Here is a 21,305-nt window from a genome sequence, read left to right as displayed (position 1 = left end):
CACAGGTCAGATGGCGGGAATCACAGCAGGCTGCCTCCACTCCCGATGTACCATCTGGGGATCCAACACTAGGCGTAGCATTAGGGCCCGTAAGGCCAGAAATGTAGACACCAGGTAAGTTGGCACGGGTGCAGGGCACAGTTTAGCGATAGGGGTTACTGCACAAATCTGTTTGTATGTTTTTACATTAAACATCTGTGCACAATGTTACAACCAGCCTTGGTGTTCTGTCAGATGGGTGTGAGGAGTGGGCTGGTCTAGGCTGGCCGCAGAGGGGCACAGGGGTTGGGAGGGGGAATGGGTGGAGGTTGGGGTTTGCTTGGCTCAGGGATCACAGTTCAGCCAGCACTCATCATTCTGGTATCCAACCCCGCCACCCCAGGAATCCAATGGCACCATTTAATGGAATGACCAACTCACATGCAGGGATCACCCAGGTGGACAGTGGAAAGTGCTACCCTAGGCAGGAGTGAAACGTTGTCAAACGTTGTGGAGCATGAGAGTTCATCAGGTTTTCATCAGCCCCCATCCTATGGACCAAACTCGCTGTGACTGCCAACCCAGGTCCTGTAGTACAGCAGATATATATCACGGAGGGGGCTGCAGGCATGGGGGAGTGTGGGAGTGTATAACCGAGAGGTGTTCGGGTGTATGGCGGTGGGATTGGTGCCAGTGCTCTTGGCCAGTCACCCCCTCCCTCCTAGTCGGTAAACCTGGAGGCGATCAGAGCGTCCCATGCGCTTTGGCCCTGGTGCACATGTTTTGCGGCCTCCCATGCCTGCACAGGCCCCATGTCCTTCCCATTCTCATCCACAGCCCCCCCCCCCCCCCCCCCACCACCCCCCCCCCCCCCCACCCCCCGGCCCCGCCGCATCCTCCACATTGGACGGGGACTGGCGTTCATCTTTCTCCTCCATCACGTCACCCCTCTGCTGCAATATGTTGTGGAGGACGCAGCAGGCCACCATGATGCAGGCAGTCCTTCCAGCACTATACTGGAGGGCCCCTCCAGAGTGGTCCAGACACCTGAACCGGAACTTCAGAATGCCGAATCACCGGTCGATCACGCCCTTTGTTGCGGCATGGGCGTCATTGTAGCGGATCTTCGTGTCGGCCTTTGGTCTCCGGACGGGCATCCTCAGGTACCGCCACAGTGTGATATATTACATTGCACAATATATATATTATTCTTTTGAACCAACCGAGTTGTTGAAATGAGCAGTCGTCTTTTTGTAAAGATAAACTAATTGATTGAGTAATATAAATAAATGTTGTAGTCCTTTTTACTTAATACTCAACTCGTAAAACAAATAAACAATTGTAGAGATAACTAATTAAATTATACAATACAATACTTTGATAACTAATGACTTCTCTCTCTCGCTTTCCTATGTCTGTTCTCTCTGCCCTCCTGATACTGTTGCTAACTTTGCCTTAGTTTAATTGCTCTGTTTTATCACCTTTGCTCTTGAGTCGCCAGGTATCTTTCTGATACCGCCACGTGGTTCAAGTCCGAGTAATGATCAATAATCCAATACACCGCTTCGTAAGATTTAAATCAAGGCACATTTATTATACACAGTAATCACTACTCATGTACAAATTCTACGTCTAAGCTACTTCTACAGCTAACAGGCCAATACTTAACTTGGAACTGGCCGACCAGGTCAGGGAAATGAATGGCCTTTCGTTCGGGTTCTGAGCCAGCGGGATTCGAAGTTGGTACAGATTGGTAGCTCGGAGCGCCTATCTCGTAGCGAGCGTTGAAGTAAGACTTACAGTTTTTAGCGGCTGTTGAAGAGTGAAGAGAGAGCGCCTTGAACTTGGGGCTCAATTCTTATAGTCCCCAGGGGCTTCCCGCCTTTCGGGGCGGACCCTGTACCCGGTTCCAAGTGATTGGACTTTGTCCCAATCACTTGGTTCGATTTTCTCCAATGCTGGAGCGGTTCCCTGATCGATGGGCGGTCTTGATGTGGTCGTTCACCTCCTTGTGTGTAGGCTTCTGCTGGCGCCGAAGAGTCTGGTTTTGCTTTGTGTGTCTAAATGTTGCTTATTGTTCCCGGGGATTGCTCATTAGTATGCAGATGGCTGGTGTTTTATTATGCTGATGGTTGCTAGTATCGATCTTGTCTGGCCTTTCCAGAGGAAAATACATAGCCAACCTGCAGCTGCTCGTTTTTGTCCTGTTGGTTGACTTTCCCATCAGCCTTTGCCGTCCGCCATTTTGAATCGGGAGTTGGCCATTTTAAGTGGCTACAATACACACTCCTCAGAAAGACCGGGAAAGCTATTTATATAGGTCCTGATAGTGAGACATCCAGGGCGGGATTCTCCGACCCCCCGCCGGGTTGGAGAATCGGCGTGGGGCGGCGTGAATCCCGCTCCCCCCCCCCCCGGCCGCTGAAATCACCAGCTCCGGAGATTTGGCAGGGCGGGAATCGTGCCGTGCCGGTTGGCGGCCCCCCCCCCAGCGATTCTCCGGCCCGCGATGGGCCGAAGTCCCACTGCTGTTATGCTGGTCCCGCCAGCGTGAATTGAGCCAGGTTCCTTACCGACGGGACCTGGCAGCGCGAGCGGGCTCCGGGGTCCTGGGGGGGGGGGGGTGATCTGGCCCCGGGGGGTGCCCCCACGGTGGCCTGGCCCACGATCGGGTCCCACCGATCCATGGGCGGGCTTGTGCCGTGGGGGCACTCTTTTCCTACGCTTACCCCCCCTGCGCATGCGCGGGGATAACGTCAGCAGCCACTGCGGAGTCCGTTCGACCCCGGCTGGCGTGGTGCAAAAGGCCATCCACGCCAATCGGCAGGTCGCCAACCACTCCGGGGCGGGCCTTGCCCCTAAAGGTGCGGGCTTGACCCCTAAAGGTGCGGAGGAATCCGCACAATTGGGGCGGCCCGACGCCGGAGTGGTTCCCGCCACTCCATCCCGCCGGGACTCCCCGCCCCGACGGGTAGGGGAGAATCGCGCCCCTGGTGTTCAATTGCCTGTACTAGCATTACATATATTGATCATGTATTTTGATATACAGAGATCACTACACAGTGGATAAGCCCTTTCGCCCAGGAGCCAACCCCTCAGCCAGGGGCGCCTCATAGAGATCATGAACCATCAGTGGGCCAGGATGAAGTCCTTGTGCACACTGCTCGATATCGAGCGCAGGCGTGCATGATGTGCACTCTGCCCACGGCACCCCTGGCTCCGTCGGTGCCCAACACCATGGGTGCCTCTGGCCCTGCTGCCAGGGGCACAGGTGGCTGATGATACCCATGCCAGCGGTACGCTCTGAGACCGGCGTCCGCCGCCCTCCAGCAGGGGCTACGGTGGGCATTTCCCAGGGGTGGGCCGCTGCTGTCCCACTACTGGGTGGCGGTCGGTTTGTGGGTGGGGGGGTGGTGCTGGGGTGGTGGGGGGGCACCCATATGGCCGGTGTTACTCTGCATGATTGGGGCCACGGTGGGTGTTCAGTAGTGTGCGCAGCAAGGTGGCAATGGTTACTCCACCCACATGGGGAGTCACCCTGACCCAACGGCCCATCCCCGGTGATGGGTGATGGGAGTCAGACTATGGCGTCGATTGAGGACCACCAAAGCTTTCCTCACAGCGAGTTATCATTGCTCTCCTGCCTTGTACATTGACCCGCTGACAGTGCCAACATAGGCCCATCATCCTGCTGTGATGTTAGACCAACCCTTGGAGGGTGGAGCAGGGTAGTCAGGGAGGGAGGGGTATGGGAGGGTGGGGAATGGGGAGTTGGGAGGAAGAAGGGAAATGGGTGGGAAGGAGGGGAATTGTGGAGGAGATTCGGAGAAAGGAGGGATTGGTGTGGAATGCAGGTGTTGGGGGAAGGAGGGATTGTGGGGAGTCGAGGGATTGGAGGAAATGAGGAATTGGGGAAGGAGGGATTGGATGGAGAGATTGCAGGAAAGGAGGGATTGGGGGAAGAAGGGATTGAATGGAGTGGAGAGACTGGAGGAAAGGAGGGATTGGGGAAAGGAGGGTTTGGGGGAAGTGGAGAGATTGGAGAAGGAAAGATGTGGGGGAGGGGTGAGCTGGCCGGCAAAGCCTCGTCCTATGAGAATCGAATGAGTGTCACCTGGGTCCTCTGGGCATACCGGTCCCTTACCGGCCTCTCCTCCAACCGCCGGCTCCTCCTGAGGGTCCTCCCCGGGCTTGTCCTCCATCCCTTCCTGGTCCTCCTCCTTCTCAGATGGGCTGAATATCTTCCCTCCTCCTCCTCCAACAGGTCGCCCCGCTGCTGTGCCAGGTTGGGGAGGGCACAGCAAACCACCACAAAGCGGGAGACCCTCAGGAGGTGTACTGCTGTGCACCACCAGAATGGTTCAGGCATCAGAACCGCCTCCTGAGCAGTCCGATGCACTGCTCAATGACAGCACGGGTGGCAACATGGGCCTCATTATATTGGATCTCTGCTTCGATCTCCGCCCTCCACCCACCGCATTGGAGTCATCAGCCAGGACCTCAGTGAGTACCCCTTATCCCCCAAGAGCTAAACCATCATCCTGCGATGGTCCTGGAAAATGCCGGGGATCTCTGAGTGTCCCAGGATGTAGCTGTCATGCACATCTCCTGGATAGCGGTCTCACACATGGTATGAAACGGAGGTGATGGTCGCACACAATCTGAATATTCAGGGAGTGGAACCACTTCATGTTAATGAAGACCTAATGCCCTGTTGTGCACAAGGCGGCATGCGGGCCATCAATTACCCCCTGGACCTAGGGCACCCAGTGATGGCAGAGAATCCTGCAGCCCAGGTATCTTGGTGGGCTGTGTCCAGCTCAAAATTGATAAAGCCTGATGCCATGGCACACAGGGCATCTGTGACCTCACAAATGCACTTGTGTGCTGTAGCTAGTGAGGTGCCACACACATCCCTGCTTGAGCCCTGGAATGAACCGATTGCATAGAAGTTCGAGACTGCGGTGACTGTCACAGCCACCGGGAGCAGGTGCCCTCCTCCTCCACAGAGTGCCAAGTCCGTGTGAATGTGGCACAGGCGCACGCTCAACCCCGGGCACAGCAGGAGCCCGTAGGGCCCAGACTCCTTCTGGGAACATGAGGGAGAGCATGCTCAGGTGCCCTCCTCCAGGTATTAAACATGAAATAGTCAACAGCACAATAAAATCACCAGCAATCTGCAAAAGTATTTCTTCAACACCTTCATCAAGTTGCTCATTCAGATCAAGCCGCCTCTCTCTCCCCCTCTTGCAGCTCCCAGCAGTAGACTCTCAACAATGGAAAATCACACCAGAAAGTCACACCGATGCATAGCACTCCAGAAGAGAAAGAGCACTACTTCCCCTTCCCGGAACTGGCAGCAGGTTATCACACATCCTCCCTTTTCTTGCTCCAGGCGACAGAAGCAAAAAAGGTGGCAGCAAATAAAAAACACGGCTTCCAGGAATTAAACATGAAACAGTCAACAATACAATAAAGTGAGCAGCAATCTGCAAAAAAATTTCTTCAACACCTTCATCAAGTTGCTCATTTGGATCAATACACCTCTCTCATTCCCTCCTGCAGCTTCTCGCAGTAGATTCTCCAGCAAGGGAAGAATCACACCGACACAGAGCGCACCAGATGAAAGAACTCCCCTTCCCTTTCTCCAGCAGTGGCAGCAGATCATCTTACATCCTCCCTTCCCTTACTCCAGACCATAAAAGCAAAGGGGTGGCAGCAAACAAACACACAGCCTCCAGGCAGCTGCAGCTGCATTTGTGTCAATCCACCTCTCTCCCCCTCTCGCAGCTCTCAGTGTTAACTCTGTACAGTGGAAAATCACACCAAAAAGTCACACCGACACAGAGCACACCAGAAGAGAGAAAAAGCACCTCTTCCCCTTCTTCAGCGCTGGCAGCAGGTCATCTTACGTCCTCCCTTCTCTTACTCCAGGCTACAGAAGCAAAAGAGGCGGCAGCAAACAAACACACGGCTTTCAGGTATTTGCAGCTACCGGCAGGAATAATCAGAAAACACATCTTGTGCCACTGGAGAGCTGTGAAGTGCTCTCACAACTAACATGGCCAATTGCTCATTAGAAATAGCCTATAGCTGTAAAGCTAAGGGCTGCTCACAATCAAAGGGAGGTAAAGTGACCTCCAGCATAGAACCAAGAGCAGGGCTCTGTCCTGGAAATGCTTTGTAGGACCGACAGGCAGCAGCTGTGTTTGCCCTGTTATGGGTACTCACAATATTTTAAAATGGCTTGAGACGAAAAGCCCCTCATCCCTCCCCCCCAGCCCAGGGGCAACCCCTGACCCTTGAGCTACATCTGGAAAATAGAAATGGCTACTCACCTCCTCAGTCCCTCATAGCAGCCACTGCACCAGCTTCATGTTTTTAAAAAGGAGTATTAAAGGATTTCTTGCTGGGGAGCCAATTCATTCCCAGGAGGCTGTTGCATTCGACCTCCATCTCACTAATGAGATGGAAATTAATTCAAATGAAGGTTAACGATATGCTCTGCATTTTTGATCCAGAACTCGTCGCCGGGAGCAGGTTGGATAACAAACTGATTTGCACCCGGTGCGAATCTCGATTTTGGACCTTTCCTGCTATTTACCCAGTGTGCCCAGATCCATGCTGGGCATAACGAAGTAGTTAACTATATCTTCTCCCTCCAAAGATGCTGCCAGACCTTCTGAGTTTTCCCAGCATTTTCTGTCTTGGTTCATATTCCCAACCTTTATTATAGAAACTCTCTTTTTTGTTTTTATTTTTCTAGCTAGCTTTCTCTTATACTCCTAATTTTGTTGTGGGAAGCTTTGGAATTGCCTTTATTGGAGTTTAGGACACTAGTCTTACATCTACACTTCTCTCCCTCAAACTAAATGAGAAATTCTATCATACTATGAGTACTGTTGCTTGGAGGCTTTTTACTACAAGACCATTAATTAATCCTATCTTATTGCAGAGCACGAGATCTAAAATAGCATACTCTCTTATTGGCATTAGCACATACTATTGGCACTAGAACGTATTATTCCAGGATAATGTTCTGAATACACTCTACAAACCCATCTTCCAAGCTATCTTTATCAATCTGATTTGTCCATTATATAAGAAGATAAAAATCATCCATGATTATTGTAGTATACTTCTTTCAAGCTCTGATTACTTCTTCCTGTATATTCTGTCCTGTAACATAGCCATTGATAGGGAGCATGTAAAATACTTCCACCTTGCATCCACATCTCTGAAATGCCAATCAAGTCATACATGTTTCCCTCTATTGGTACAATCAATTCACCCACTTTGTTACAAATATTGTGTGCATTCAGATACGTAGGTTCTGCCAGGGTCACTCAGCTCCTGACTTCATTACAGCCTTGGTTCAAACATGGACAAAAGCGCTGAATGTCAGAGGTGAGGTGAGAACATAGAACATAGAACATAGAAAATACAGCACAGAACAGGCCCTTTGGCCCACGATGTTGTGCCGAACCTTTGTCCTAGATTAATCATAGATTATCATTGAATTTACAGTGCAGAAGGAGGCCATTCGGCCCTTTGAGTCTGCACCGGCTCTTGGAAAGAGCACCCTACCCAAACTCAACACCTTCACCCAACACCAAGGTCAATTTGGACATTAAGGGCAATTTATCATTGGCCAATTCACCTAACCTGCACATCTTTGGATTGTGGGAGGAAACCGGAGCACCCGGAGGAAACCCACGCAGACACGGGGAGGACGTGCAGACTCCGCACAGTCAGTGACCCAAGCCGGAATCGAACCTGGGACCCTGGAGCTGTGAAGCAATTGTGCTATCCACAATGCTACCGTGCTGCCCTTGAGAACAAATAAATCTACACTATATCATTTAACCGTAATCCATGTACCTATCCAATAGCTGCTTGAAGTGGCTGCCCTTGACAAGAGCAACAGATACCTGGGAACCCCACACTTGGAGATTCCCTTCCAAGTCACTCACCACCCTGACTTGGAAATAAAGATATATTTTTTAAAAATATGTTTTGCTTTTTTTTCAAATTTAGAGTATCCAATTTTATTTTTTTTCCAATTAGCGGGCAATTTAGCGTGGTTAATCCACCTACCTTATATATGTTTGGGTTGCGGGCGCAAGACAGGGGAGATGTGCAAACTCCACATGGATAGTGACCCAGGGCCGGGATCAAACCTGGAACCTCTGTGCCGTGAGGCAGCAGTGCTAATCACTGTGCCACCGTGTCGCACCCCCCCCCCCCCCCCGCAACTTGGAAATATATTGTGTTTCTTCACTGTCACTGGGGCAAAATTCTGCCCAAAGTCTGTCCACCATCTACAATGCACAGGTTAAGACTGTGATAGAATACTTTCCATCTGCCTGGATGAATGCGGCTCCAACAATAATCAAGAAGCTTGATATCTTTCAAGACAAAGAAGCCCGCTTGAATGGTGTCCATCCACAAACATTCTCTCCCTCCACCACCAAACCACAGAGGCAACAGTGTACCATATACAAGATACATGACAGCATCTCACCAAGGCTGCTTAGACAACATCTTCTAAACTCACGACCACTATCAGCAAGAAGGATAAGGGTAGCAGACGCATGGGAACACTGTGACAATGCACTGGGCTAGTGTGTGGTCAATTCCTATCTCAATTGAGCCAGAGCTGCAACACAGTTGAAATTAACTTTTAAATTAAAAAATACCTCAAGTGTTTTGTCTTTGGCTGCTCAATAACTACAGTCATCAGGTTTGTAAATTCAACACAATTAATTTTTATTAATAAGTATCTATAAATTAAATAGGCAACAAATACAACTGTTAATTACTGTCTAATTTCTAACCTCACCTCTTTAACTCGCCCCATTCTCTACACACAGACAAGACAAACAAACTCAGAGGGGAAAGAGGGATGTAAAAAAAATATTTAAAAGAATAAAGGATACGAGTCTTTGTTTCAGGTAGACGTCTTTCAGTTAGATTCCTTCTTCAATCTAGGCCTACAGTTGGATTATACCTTTGTCTTCAGTCTGTCATGGTTTTCACTGCTGACCCATCAGGGTCTAGAGACTTCTGCCTTTAGTCAGTAGGCAGCAGAGGAGAGAGAGAGCTGCTTCCACCTTGAGGGTCCAGTGGCATCTCTGTAAATTCCCAGTAACAGCAAGCAGCCAATAATTGAGAGAAAGTGAGAGAGAGAGAGCAACACAGCTTCTCCTTTCAGAGAAGCTTTCTGCTGGCTCCTCTGAAAACCCCACCTGGCAAGAACAAAACGCTATTGGTTACCGGGCAGAATAATGACCCTGGCCAATCCATTGGCCACCAGGCAACAACAATCGAAGGGCCCTTACTACATCACCACCTGGAAGTTTCCCTCAAAACCACCCATCATCCTGACTTGGAAATGGATATTGCCATTCCTTGACTGTCACTGGGCCAAAATTCTGGAACTCCCTCCCTAACAGCATTATGAGTGTACCCACACCTCATGTAGTGCAGTGATTCAAGAAGGCGGTTTCCCACCACCTTCACAAGGGTGATTAGAGATGGGCAATAAATGCTGGCCTACCCAATGATGCCCACTTCTCATGAATGAATAAAAATAATTATATTCATTATCAAAGATATTATAGCAGAGCACTTAAAAAATAGTGGCAGGATCGGACAGAGCCCGATAATCACAAGTAATGATTATCGCTCACTCCACTCACACTGTTTGTACCTGTAAAGACTCACATTTCAACCATTCTACATATTCCAATCTGTAATTATCTTACAATTGTGTTTCTCCTATATCTGCTGTGATTGCGAACCTGCCTCCACTTCACCTGATGAAGGAGCAGCGCTCTGAAAGCTTGTGATTTCAAATAAACCTGTTGGACTTTAACCTGGTGTTGTGAGACTTCTTACGGTGACTTCCTTAGTGAAAGTGGAGTTGATATACGTACAGCTGTGATTCAACAGAATGATGAAACAGTTTTGGGAGCCACATGGTTTCTTCCTGCTCCTATTGATTATTTTACGTAATAGCTATCCCAGCAAATAAAAAAAGTCACAATTGCTGATTGTATGTTATTTATTCACTTTTGCATGAACCTTTTGTGGAATACGATTGATTTTAATTTATTAAATTTCAGTTCTCCGCTACTTTTTCTCGTATTTTCTCTCTCATGTTGCCTGTCTCCATTTACTTTGCAAAACTGAGTGGAGTAGCTCAATAATTATATGGACATTTAGAAATATTTCTCTAAACATTTAGTTTTAGAATAGTTCTGACATGATGGAGGCTTGTAAGTTCATAGTATGAAGAAATCCAAATGATTACATTTAAATTTAAAATGTTTACGGTGGATGTTAAATTACAAATGACAGACTCTGTTATATTTGGCTACCTATTTAACTCAAGTCTATAATTAGAGCTTTATAAATAGCATAAAGACTGTCTTGTCGAGTCGTCAATCGATGTTTCGTCCCGGCTTGTTCAATATACTTTCTTAATACTGCCCACGAACAGGATTAACTCTTCATTGGCATCAACATTTTGATTCACTTGAGGTGTGTATGATTAACAATTTCACAATGCAGATTTTAGAAATATACTGTTGTTATTTAGTTGTTGAGCAAACAGTTGACAATTATCATAGGCAAGATTATCATTTGCAGAAATGTCAACACCACTGACAAATTCTGTAAAATTATATCAAATTTTGTTTAAGCCTGCCTCTGGATTTCTATCAGCAATAATGCATGTGCAAGAATTTAAAAATTATAAAGACAGAACTTTAGTCTCTGGAGAGCTGCATTTAATAGATTTATTAGTCTCTGGAGAACTGCATTTAATAGATTTATTTTCAGATGCATCAGTTAACACTTGTCTAAACAATGAAGCTAGAGATTTTCTATATTATGGAGTTATTTGAACTATCATGTGTTTCATACGTAGTGTTTAAAATAAACACATTTCTTAGACACGATGGACTTGGTCTATGGCCAATATTGGTTTTGTTGGCAGAAACAGGTGTTCATGTTGCATGTGGCAATCTGATTACCCATTGCAGAAAAACTTCAAAGTTGAGTGAGGTAGATTTTGTTTAAGATGATCATATTATCACTTCAAATAGTCTCTCGCTTGAATTTTGTTGTGAAATTTTAAGGTACAGAATAAGGAAATTTATTTTTAGTTCATTATCACTCTAAGATTGATACATTACAAAGATTGTGTTTTGCCTCAAATGTAGAAGATCTACTAAAAGATGTATCTTTTCTCAATAAAATGTTTTTGCCTGGAGTTGCGTCCTCCTCTCTGCAAGGTGAGAAAGCAGGGTGTTGGGCATGAGGGAAGGATTGTGTGGAGAGGATCGCGGAGAATTGCGGGAGCGGCGCCGGGCCCGATTCAGGTGTAAAAGTCGATTCTCCGCCCCTGCACCAAATGCAATTTTTGCGCGGGGCTGCGGAGAATCCAGCCGGGGATTTCCCATTGTGGGGCAGCTCCACGCCATCAGGAACCCCCAGGTTGCCGGCAAAACGGAGCATCCCGAGGGAGGAGAATTCAGCCCCCTGTCTCTTTCCTAAAAACAAGACTTCCTAGATAATTTACTTCACTGCATCATTTCCCCCTTTTTACTGTTAGATTTTTAATCAAAATGTTAGTATTTAATTTCTGGTTATTAAGACAATACTACTTATTGGTCTGTGATAATTCACCATTTGTAATAATTGTTTACTTGTGAATCCTTATTAAATATGATTTATTTGTGCACATTTATTGTTTAAAGTGCATTGTATGATAATTCCTTTAAAGGTATTTCAATAGGTGGTGTAAGAGGAAAAGGAGAAGAAATACATTTCCTGATGGAAGCTGTTTGATGAATAATTGAGACCGCAATGGAGGAGGAACGATTCATCTTAGTCTGTGAATTACAAGATGTAGGAAGCTAGTGTTCAGACAATTCCTCTTCATTGCTGAGTGCTGGGCTAATGCTGAAGGTGGGGGAGCAGAGACTGGAAGCTTTTGAAACATAATTTGCAGGAAGGATGTTGGATGTCAGCTTGGAGGATAGACTGACCGACTTTGAAATAATGGAAAGTGTATGCAGTAATGGAGCACATTGCAACAAGATTTCAATACACATCTCTGCTATATGGCTAAAAACCTCCTCTCTTTGAATATGGCAATGGAAAATGGTGCAGCTAGGAAAAGAATATGTTGAAGGTCAAAATTAGGTTTATTTTTAACTGTTTCATGGAATACATGTTGATGGCAAGGCCAGCAACTGTTTTCTATCCCTAATGGTGTAATTGGGCATGGAAAGGGAATAGAAACATACAAACATAGAAAATAGGAACAGGAGGAGGCCATTCGGCCTTTGAACATGCTCCACCATTCATTATGATCATGGCTGATCATCCAACTCAGTAGCCTAATGCCTCCTTCCCCCATATTCTTTGACCCCCATTGCTCCAAGTGTTATATCTAACTGCTTCTTGAAAACTTACACGGCTGGATTCTCTATTTCTGAATCTAAGTGTTGACGCCGGCGCAGGATTCGTGGAGTTTCACGACAGCAAAACTGGCGTCGCACCTGGACCGATTCAGCTACTGTTAAGGGGCTAGCACCGGCACCACATGGAACACAATCAATTCCAATGAGAAATGGTGCCGGATTTGCCAGTCCCGTGATTAACACTCAGGAGGCTGACAAGCTGCAGCCGCATATACACACATCACACCCCACACAATGTTTTGGCCTCAACTACTTTCTGTGGTAATGTTGGCCACTCTCTGGATGAAGGGATTTCTCCTCATCTAGTCCTAAATGGTCTACCCCGTATCCTCAGATTGTGACCCCTGGTTCTGGACACGCTCATCATTAGACCATAAGACCACAAGACATAGGAGCGGAAGTAAGGCCATTTGGCCCATCGAGTCCACTCCACCATTCAATCATGGCTGATTTCAACTCCATTTACCCGCTCTCTCTCCATAGCCCTTAATTGCTCGAGAAATCAAGAATTTATCAACTTCTGTCTTAAAGACACTCAACGTTCTAAAGTGACTCCCTTTTATTCTAAGGCTGTGCCCCCAGGTACTAGTCTCCCCAGCTAATGGAAACAACTTTCCTACGTCCACCCTATCTAAGCCATTCATTATCTTGTAAGTTTCTATTAGATCTCCCCTCAACCTCCTAAACTCCAATGAATATAATCCCAGGATCCTCAGACGTTCATCGTATGTTAGGCCTACCATTCCTGGGATCATCCGTGTGAATCTCCGCTGGACCCGCTCCAGTGCCAGTATGTCCTTCCTGAGGTGTGGGGCCCAAAATTGCTCACAGTATTCCAAATGGGGCCTAACTAATGCTTTATAAAGCTTCAGAAGTACATTCCTGCTTTTATATTCCAAGCCTCTTGAGATAAATGACAACATTGCATTTGCTTCCTTAATTACGGACTCAACCTGCAAGTTTACCTTTAGAGAATCCTGGACTAGGACTCCCAAGTCCCTTTGCACTTCAGCATTATGAATTTTGTCACCGTTTAGAAAATAGTCCATGCCTCTATTCTTTGTTCCAAAGTGCAAGACCTCACACTTGCCCACGTTGAATTTCATCAGCCATTTCTTGGACCACTCTCCTAAACTGTCTAAATCTTTCTGCAGCCTCCCCACCTCCTCCATACTACCTGCCCCTCCACCTATCTTTGTATCATCGGCAAACTTAGCCAGAATGCCCCCAGTCCCGTCATCTAGATCGTTAATAGATAAAGAGAACAGCTGTGGCCCCATCACTGAACCCTGCGGGACACCACTCGTCACCGGTTGCCATTCCGAAAAAGAACCTTTTATCCCAACTCTCTGCCTTCTGCCTGACAGCCAATCGTCAATCCATGTTAGTACCTTGCCTCGAATACCATGGGCCATTATTTTACTCAGCAGTCTCCCGTGAGGCACCTTATCAAAGGCCTTTTGGAAGTCAAGATAGATAACATCCATTGGCTCTCCTTGGTCTCACCTATTTGTTATCTCTTCAAAGAACTCTAACAGGTTTGTCAGGCATGACCTCCCCTTACTAAATCCATGCTGACTTGTCCTAATCCGACCCTGCACTTCCAAGAATTTAGAAATCTCATCCTTAACAATGGATTCTAGAATCTTGCCAACAACCGAGGTTAGGCTAATTGGCCTATAATTTTCCATCTTTTTCCTTGTTACCTTCTTGAACAAGGGGGTTACAACAGCGATTTTCTAACCCTCTGGGAATTTCCCTGACTCCAGTGACTTTTGAAAGATCATAACTAACGCCTCCACTATTTCTTCAGCTATCTCGTTTCGAACTCTAGGATGTAGCCCAGCTGGGCCCGGAGATTTATCAATTTTTAGACCTCTTAGTTTCTCTAGCACTTTCTCCTTTATGATGGCTACCATATTCAACTCTGCCCCCTGACTCTCCTGAATTGTTGGGATATTACTCATGTATTCCACTGTGAAGACTGACGCAAAGTACTTATTTAGTTCCTCAGCTATTTCCTTGTCTCCCATCACAAAATTACCAGCGTCATTTTGGAGCGGCCCAATGTCAACTTTTGCCTCCCGTTTGTTTTTAATGTATTTAAAGAAACTTTTACTATCATTCCTAATGTTACTGGCTAGCCTACCTTCATATTTGATCCTCTCTTTCCTTATTTCTCTCTTTGTTATCCTCTGTTTGTTTTTGTAGCCTTCCCAATCTTCTGACTTCCCACTACTCTTTGCCACATTATAGGCTTTCTCTTTTGCTTTGATGCATTCCCTAACTTCCTTTGTCAGCCATGGCTGCCTAATCCTCCCTCTGATAATCTTTGTTTTCTTTGGGATGAACCTCTGTACTGTGTCTTCAATTACTCCCAGAAACTCCAGCCATTGCTGTTCTACTGTCTTTCCCACTAGGCTCTGCTTCCAGTCGATTTTCGTCAGTTCCTTCCTCATGCCCCTGTAGTTACCTTTATTTAACTGTAACACCTTTACATCTGATTCTACCTTCTTTCTTTCAAATTGGAGATTGAATTCTACCATATTATGATCACTGCGTCCTAAGTGTTCCCTTACTTTAAGATCTTTAATCAAGTCTGGCTCATTACATAACACTAAGCCCAGAATGGCCTGTCCCCTCGTGGGCTCCATCACAAGCTGTTCCAAAAAGCCCTCCTGTAAACATTCAATGAATTCCCTTTCCTTGGGTCCACTGGCAGCATTATTTACCCAGTCCACCTGCATATTGAAGTCCCCCATGATCACTGTGACCTTGCCTTTCTGACATGCTCTTTCTATTTTGTGGTGCATTTTGTGCCCCTGGTCCTGACTACTGTTAGGAGGCCTGTACGTAACTCCCATTATGGATTTTTTGCCTTTGTGGTTCCTCAACTCTACCCACATAGACTCCACATCACCTGACCCTATGTCGTTTAGTGCTATTGATTTTATTTCATTCCTAATTAACAAGGCAACCCCACCCCCTCTGCCCACCTCTCTGTCTTTTCGATAGGTTGTGAATCCCTGGATGTTTAAATGCCACTCCTGAACCCCCTGCAACCACGTCTCTGTGATGCCTACCACATCATACCTGCCAGTCACAATCTGGGCCACAAGCTCATCTACCTTGTTCCGTACACTGCACGCATTTAAATATAGCACCTTTAATTCTCTATTGACTGTCCCTTTTTGTTTTCTTAGTGTGGTGGACCTTGGTTTACTGAGCCTTTCCATACACTGTGTCATATTTTGTGGGAGGGGGACTATCGTAACCTCTCCTGAGTTCTGTCTTTTCGTGCTTCTTTGTATTCCTAAGCAGCTACGCTTCCCACTGATTACTTCACCTCTTGGTTCCCTGACTTTTCCTTTCCCCCCAATCTCTAGTTTAAAGTCCTATTGACCACCCTATTTACTCTTTTCGCCAGAACACTGGTCCCAGCTCGGTTCAAGTGGAGACCATCCCAACGGTATTGGTCCCCCCTGTCCCAAAACTGATGCCAGTGTCCCATGAAAAGGAACCCCTCTTTCCCACACCACTCTTTCAGCCACATGTTAACTTCCCTTATTCTTGCCTCCCTATGCCAATTTGCACGTGGCTCGGGCAGTAATCCGGAGATTATGACTCTTGAGGACCTGTTTTTTAATTTGAATCCTAGCTCTTTATAATCTCTAAACAGGTCCTCTTTTCTAGACTTGCCTATGTTGTTGGTACCGACATGGACCACAACAACTGGATCCTCCCCCTCCCTCTCCAGTATCCTTTCAAGCCGGTCAGAGATGTCCCGCACCCTAGCACCGGGCAGGCAACATACAATGCGGGACTCTTTATCCTGCTCACAAAGGATACTATCTATCCCCCTGATAATAGAATCCCCTACAACCAGAACTTGCCTATTTACTCCCTCCCCTTGAATGGCCTGCTGAACCATGGTGTCTTGGTCAGCTGACTCATCCTTCCTGCAGCCCTGTTCGCCATCCACACAGGGAGCAAGTGCTTCATACCTAATGGACAGGGTCAAGGGCTGAGGCTCCTGAGTTCCTGACTGCTGGTTCCCTTTACCTGCCTGACTTGCAGTCACACCCTGCTGTCCCTGGCCACTGGCAGGATTTAAACTACTTACTCTGACAGGTGTGACTGCCTCCTGAAACACAGTGTCCAGGTAAGTCTCCCCCTCCTGGATGTGCCTCAGTGTTTGAAGCTCAGACTCCGGCTCATCAACTCTGAGCCGGAGCTCTTCGAGCAGCCAACACTTACTGCAGATGTGGTCGCTGCAGCTCGCAATGGGATCTGCCAGCTCCCACATCAAGCAGCTCAAGCACATCACCAGCCATCACTAATTAATTAATTAGTTTAATTTAAGTTTACGAGTTTAGCTGTGTTTTTAAAAAAAATTGGGGGCAGATTTGCTATCAACCGATCAGATCACAGCTTCCCTCTGACATCACTTTTGGAAGAAAAAAAACTATAAAACAGGAAGTTACCGTTTTTATACTCACAGAGCCTGCTTCTCCTCCTCCGAACGGCTCCCAAAATTAGGCCCGTAAGAAAGAGAGAGAACAAAACAGTTGGGAAAAAGCGCCTTCTCCCACTCTTCACCGATTTACCTCACTGCACCAAATTACCAAATTCTCACTCTGTCTGTGTCTCACTCTGTCTGTGTCTCACTCACTCAGGCTGTGTCTCCTTGACCAGCGCAATGCTTACTAAGTGCGCTTTCTGTCTGTCTTTTATCCAGACTTTAGGATAACTCACACTAAAACTTCAAAGAGAAGAATACAATGTGTACCTTTGTGCCCCTTAACAGGCCTCAGGTGACTGCCAGATAACTGCCTCTCAGCAATGAGGGTGGGAGCAGCTTCAGCCAATCAGACACTAATCTACACTGCACTTTTAACTGAAAAACAGCACAATTAGATGAACCACTTACCTTTCCTGGTTACCTCACTGCACCAAATTAACAAATTCTCACTCTGTCTGTGTCTCACTCACTCAGGCTGTGTTTCCTTGACCAGCACAATGCTTACTAAGTGCGCTTTCTGTCTGTCTTTTATACAGACTTTAGGATGACTCACACAAAATCTTCAAAGAGAAGAATACAATGTGTACCTTTGTGCCCCTTAACAGGCCTCAGGTGACTGCCAGATAACTGCCTCTCAGCAATTAGGGTGGGGGCAGCTTCAGCCAATCAGACACTAATCTACACTGCACTTTTAACTGAAAAACAGCACAATTAGATGAACCACTTACCTTTCCTGGTTACCTCACTGCACCAAATTACCAAATTCTCACTCTGTCTGTGTCTCACTCACTCAGGCTGTGTCTCCTTGACCAGCGCAATCATTGGGATCATCCTTCTTGCATCTACCCTGTTTAATCCTGTTAAAATTTTATAGGTTTCTGTGAAATCTCCCCTAATTCTTCTGAACTCCAGCGAATACTCAATCTCTCCTCATATGTCCATCCTGCCATCCCAGGAATCAGTTTGGCAAACCTTTGCTTTCCTCCCTCCAGAGCAAGAATATTCTTCCTCAGATAAGGAGACCAAGGCTGCAATCATCCGGCCACACTACGCTGGAAAAACAAACGGCGCAACCTGATCGGTGAAAGCTGGAAGACCCAGCGACGGGGACCTACCCGGCTCGCAATGCCTCACGAGATTCAACGCAATCTCATGAAACATTGCAAGGGGAATTCGGCCCACAATGGGCGGGATCAGTTTTTGGCAAATCTTCATATTAGAGAGAGGCAGTAAGCCTCACTCTAATGTGCAGATTCCCAAGGTACCTGAGGATTTGGGATTCAAACCCTTTGCCTCTTGGACTTCGGGGCGAGTGCCGTTTAGTACTGGTCCCCACAAACACCTTTGACCACAAGGCAATGAAGCAGTGGTCAGCATGTAATGTCCTCGAGGCCCTCAGGGAAAAGCAGACTGTGGAGGACGTTGGACGGTTCCCTGAGCAGACTGTCAGTCATCTGGCAGAACGTCTCATCACCAGAACTTACAAACAAGCACCAAGACCTAGCTTGGCTGGTGGTGAGAAGGGCCCTCCCCATCAGATTCTTCATGTACACCCGAAGGCTCTGCGCCATTGCACGCTGCCCTCGGAGTGGCTGTGGGGGAAATGAGATGGTCACCCACCTCCTTGTGGAATGTGCCTTTGCAAAGAAGGTCTGGAGAGAGATGCAGTGGTATTTGCCACGGTTCATCCCGAGCAGCTCTGTGACGTAGGACTCTGTGCTCTATGGACTGTTTCCAGGGGGACACACCGAGACAAACATCAACTGCTGCTGGAAGGTCATCAACCCGGTGAAAAACGCTCTTTGGTCTGCCCGAAACTTGCTGATCTTCCAGTGCAAAGAGCTGTCCTCGACCGAGTGTTGCAGACTGGCACATTCCAAGGTCCAGGACTACGTGCTGAGGGACGCACTCAAGCTTGGTGCAGCTGCCGCCAAGGCGCAATGGGGAAAGACCACTGTGTAAGACCTTACCAGCAAATGTACACCAAGGGGCGGGTAACAGTGTAAACCCCCCCTCGGTCTGGGTCATTAACACTCCAATGTATAAAAGAAACATGACAATGTAAATGTTTAAGAAGGAATTGTAATGTAAAGCGCGATATGTGTGTAAGGTTATCAAAATTGAATGGAAGAAAGTCAAGGGAATGTGTAACTCTGATGGAAATGTACAGTCAAGCCAATTCAAAATGTTGTGTAATGTTCATCTGTAATGTTTATGATAGATTTTATGAATAAAGTATATTTTTTGAAAAAAAAAACTGGTCCCCACAAACGGAGACCAGACGGAATGACACTCGTGGTTGTCTCCAAGGGAATTTGAAGCCCCCAGTTGCATGCCCTTTGGGCAGGGTGGTGCCCTTGCACTGCTGCTGCCACCTGGATACCGTGGCAGTTTCAGCCTGGCACCCTGGCAGTGCTACCTGGATGCCAGCCTGGCACTTCCAAGGTGCCCAGGTGGCACTGCCAGTTGGCTGGGGAACTGCCAAGATGCCAGGTTGGCAATGCCAAGGTGCCAAGCTGGCATCTTTTGCACATGCACGATTGGGCTGGGGTTGCCCGGCATGGGTGGTGGCAGACCCTCACATGTTGTGTTGAGGCGGATGTTGAGGATTTTTTTCAGGGCCTTGGAGATCGGGACGCCATTTAAAAATGGTGTCCCGATCTCTCGCTACAATGGGGAGTTCCGGCGAGCGGAGCTCCCCATTGTACAAAATAGGACTATATGTGGCCTCGGCCATGCATTCCCCCGTTAGGCCCCTTATTCAAAGCAAGTTGTGCTGAATAGCCATGTGTTTTCAGCACTGCACGTGCTGGGAAATATGTGGCTAAGTGTGCTCACTTTGTTCCCATTTGGGAAGATCGTATCCTAAAACTGCACAGAATATTTCAGGTGTGCCATCACCAAATCCTGTATAATTGCAACAAGACATTCCTGCTCCTGCACTCAAATCCTCTTTCTATGAAGGCCAGCATATCATTTGCCTGCTGCACCTGCATGCTTACCTTCAGCGACTGGTGCACAAGGCCACCAAGGTCTTGTTGCACATTCCCCACTTCTAATTTATGGCCATTCAGATAATAGTCTGCCTTCCTGTTTTTGCTACCGAAGTGAATAACCTCACATTTATCCAAATTATACTGCACCTGCCATTAATTTGACTACTGACTCATCTTGTCCAAATCTCATCCTCACAGATCACCCTCCCACTCAACTTTGTGTCATCTGCAAATTTGAAGATGTTACATTTTGTTCCTTCATCTAAATCATTAATATATATTGTGAATAGCTGGGGTCCCAGCACCGATCCCTGCAGTACCCCAATAGTCACTGCCTGCCAATTTGAAAAACACCCATTAATTCCGACTTTTTGTTTCCTGTTGCCAAACCAGTTTTCTAACCATCTCAATACATTACCCCCAATCCCATGCGTTTTAATTTTACACACTGACCTCTTTTGTGGGACTTTGTCAAAAGCCTTGTGAAAGGCCAAATAAACCACATCCACTGGTTCCCCCTCATCAACCCTATTAGTTACATCCTCGAAGAATTTCAGTCGATTTGTAAAGCATGATTTCCCCTTCATAAATCCAAGCTGACTCTGTCTGATCCTGCCACTGTTTTCTGAGTGCTCTGCTATAGATTCTTTGATAATGGATTCTAAAGTTTTCCCCGCTACCTTCATCAGGCTTACTGGTCTATAATGGCCTATCATTCCACTTTGTTTGCCAAGGTTTTTCCATTTTGCAGAGCTAGTGGCATACCAGTCTAAGTAAAGGAACATGATAGATAGAAGCAGCATTCCATAGAAAAAAAATTGTGCTAAATACCTTGAGCTAACATCTTTCAAATTCTGGCATTATACGTTATATCGTTTTGTAGCCCAAAATCTGTTATCACTTGCAAAGAATTTCCTGCCAAATAACTCGGAATGATTTGATAATCACTGTTGATAATCTGCAGAATTTAATAAGTGTCATAGAGTACTTATTATTCGAATAGTAATTGCAAATGAGGTGTTTGGTAACTGTAATCAGTGTCTTTAATCATGCTGCCTTTTTTGCTGCTGTGGATGTGAAAATCGAAAATAAAAACAGAAAATGCTGCAAACGTTCATCAGGTCAGGCAGCATCTGTGGAGAGAGAAACCAAGTTAATTCATGTCTGAGTTTATTTGTTGCCTTGGATTGGATTGGATTTGTTTATTGTCACGTGTACCAAGGTGCAGTGAAAAGTATTTTTCTGCGAGCAGCTCAACAGATCATTAACTACATGAAAAGAAAAGGAAATTAAAGAAAAGAAAAGAAAAAGAAA

The 21,305-nt window shown here is 46.7% G+C and overlaps 1 protein-coding gene across 2 annotated transcripts in view; it reads left to right on the top strand.

Annotated features, from left to right (window-relative positions):
* The first annotated feature begins 10,405 nt into the window (after window positions 1-10,405).
* The window catches only part of LOC140408867 (protein YIPF5-like), a 70,442-nt gene continuing 59,542 nt past the window's right edge, over window positions 10,406-21,305 (top strand). For both annotated transcript variants that reach the window (XM_072496677.1, XM_072496678.1), the window contains exon 1: window positions 10,406-10,524. The gene's annotated coding sequence lies outside the window, so the exon portion shown is untranslated. The remainder of the gene's footprint in view (window positions 10,525-21,305) is intronic.

The sequence above is a fragment of the Scyliorhinus torazame genome, chromosome 3 (assembly GCF_047496885.1).
Source record: "Scyliorhinus torazame isolate Kashiwa2021f chromosome 3, sScyTor2.1, whole genome shotgun sequence".
NCBI lineage: Eukaryota > Metazoa > Chordata > Chondrichthyes > Carcharhiniformes > Scyliorhinidae > Scyliorhinus > Scyliorhinus torazame.
The sequence above is the reverse complement of the archived record's forward strand: the minus strand, read 5'-3'. Positions and strand labels throughout refer to the sequence as shown.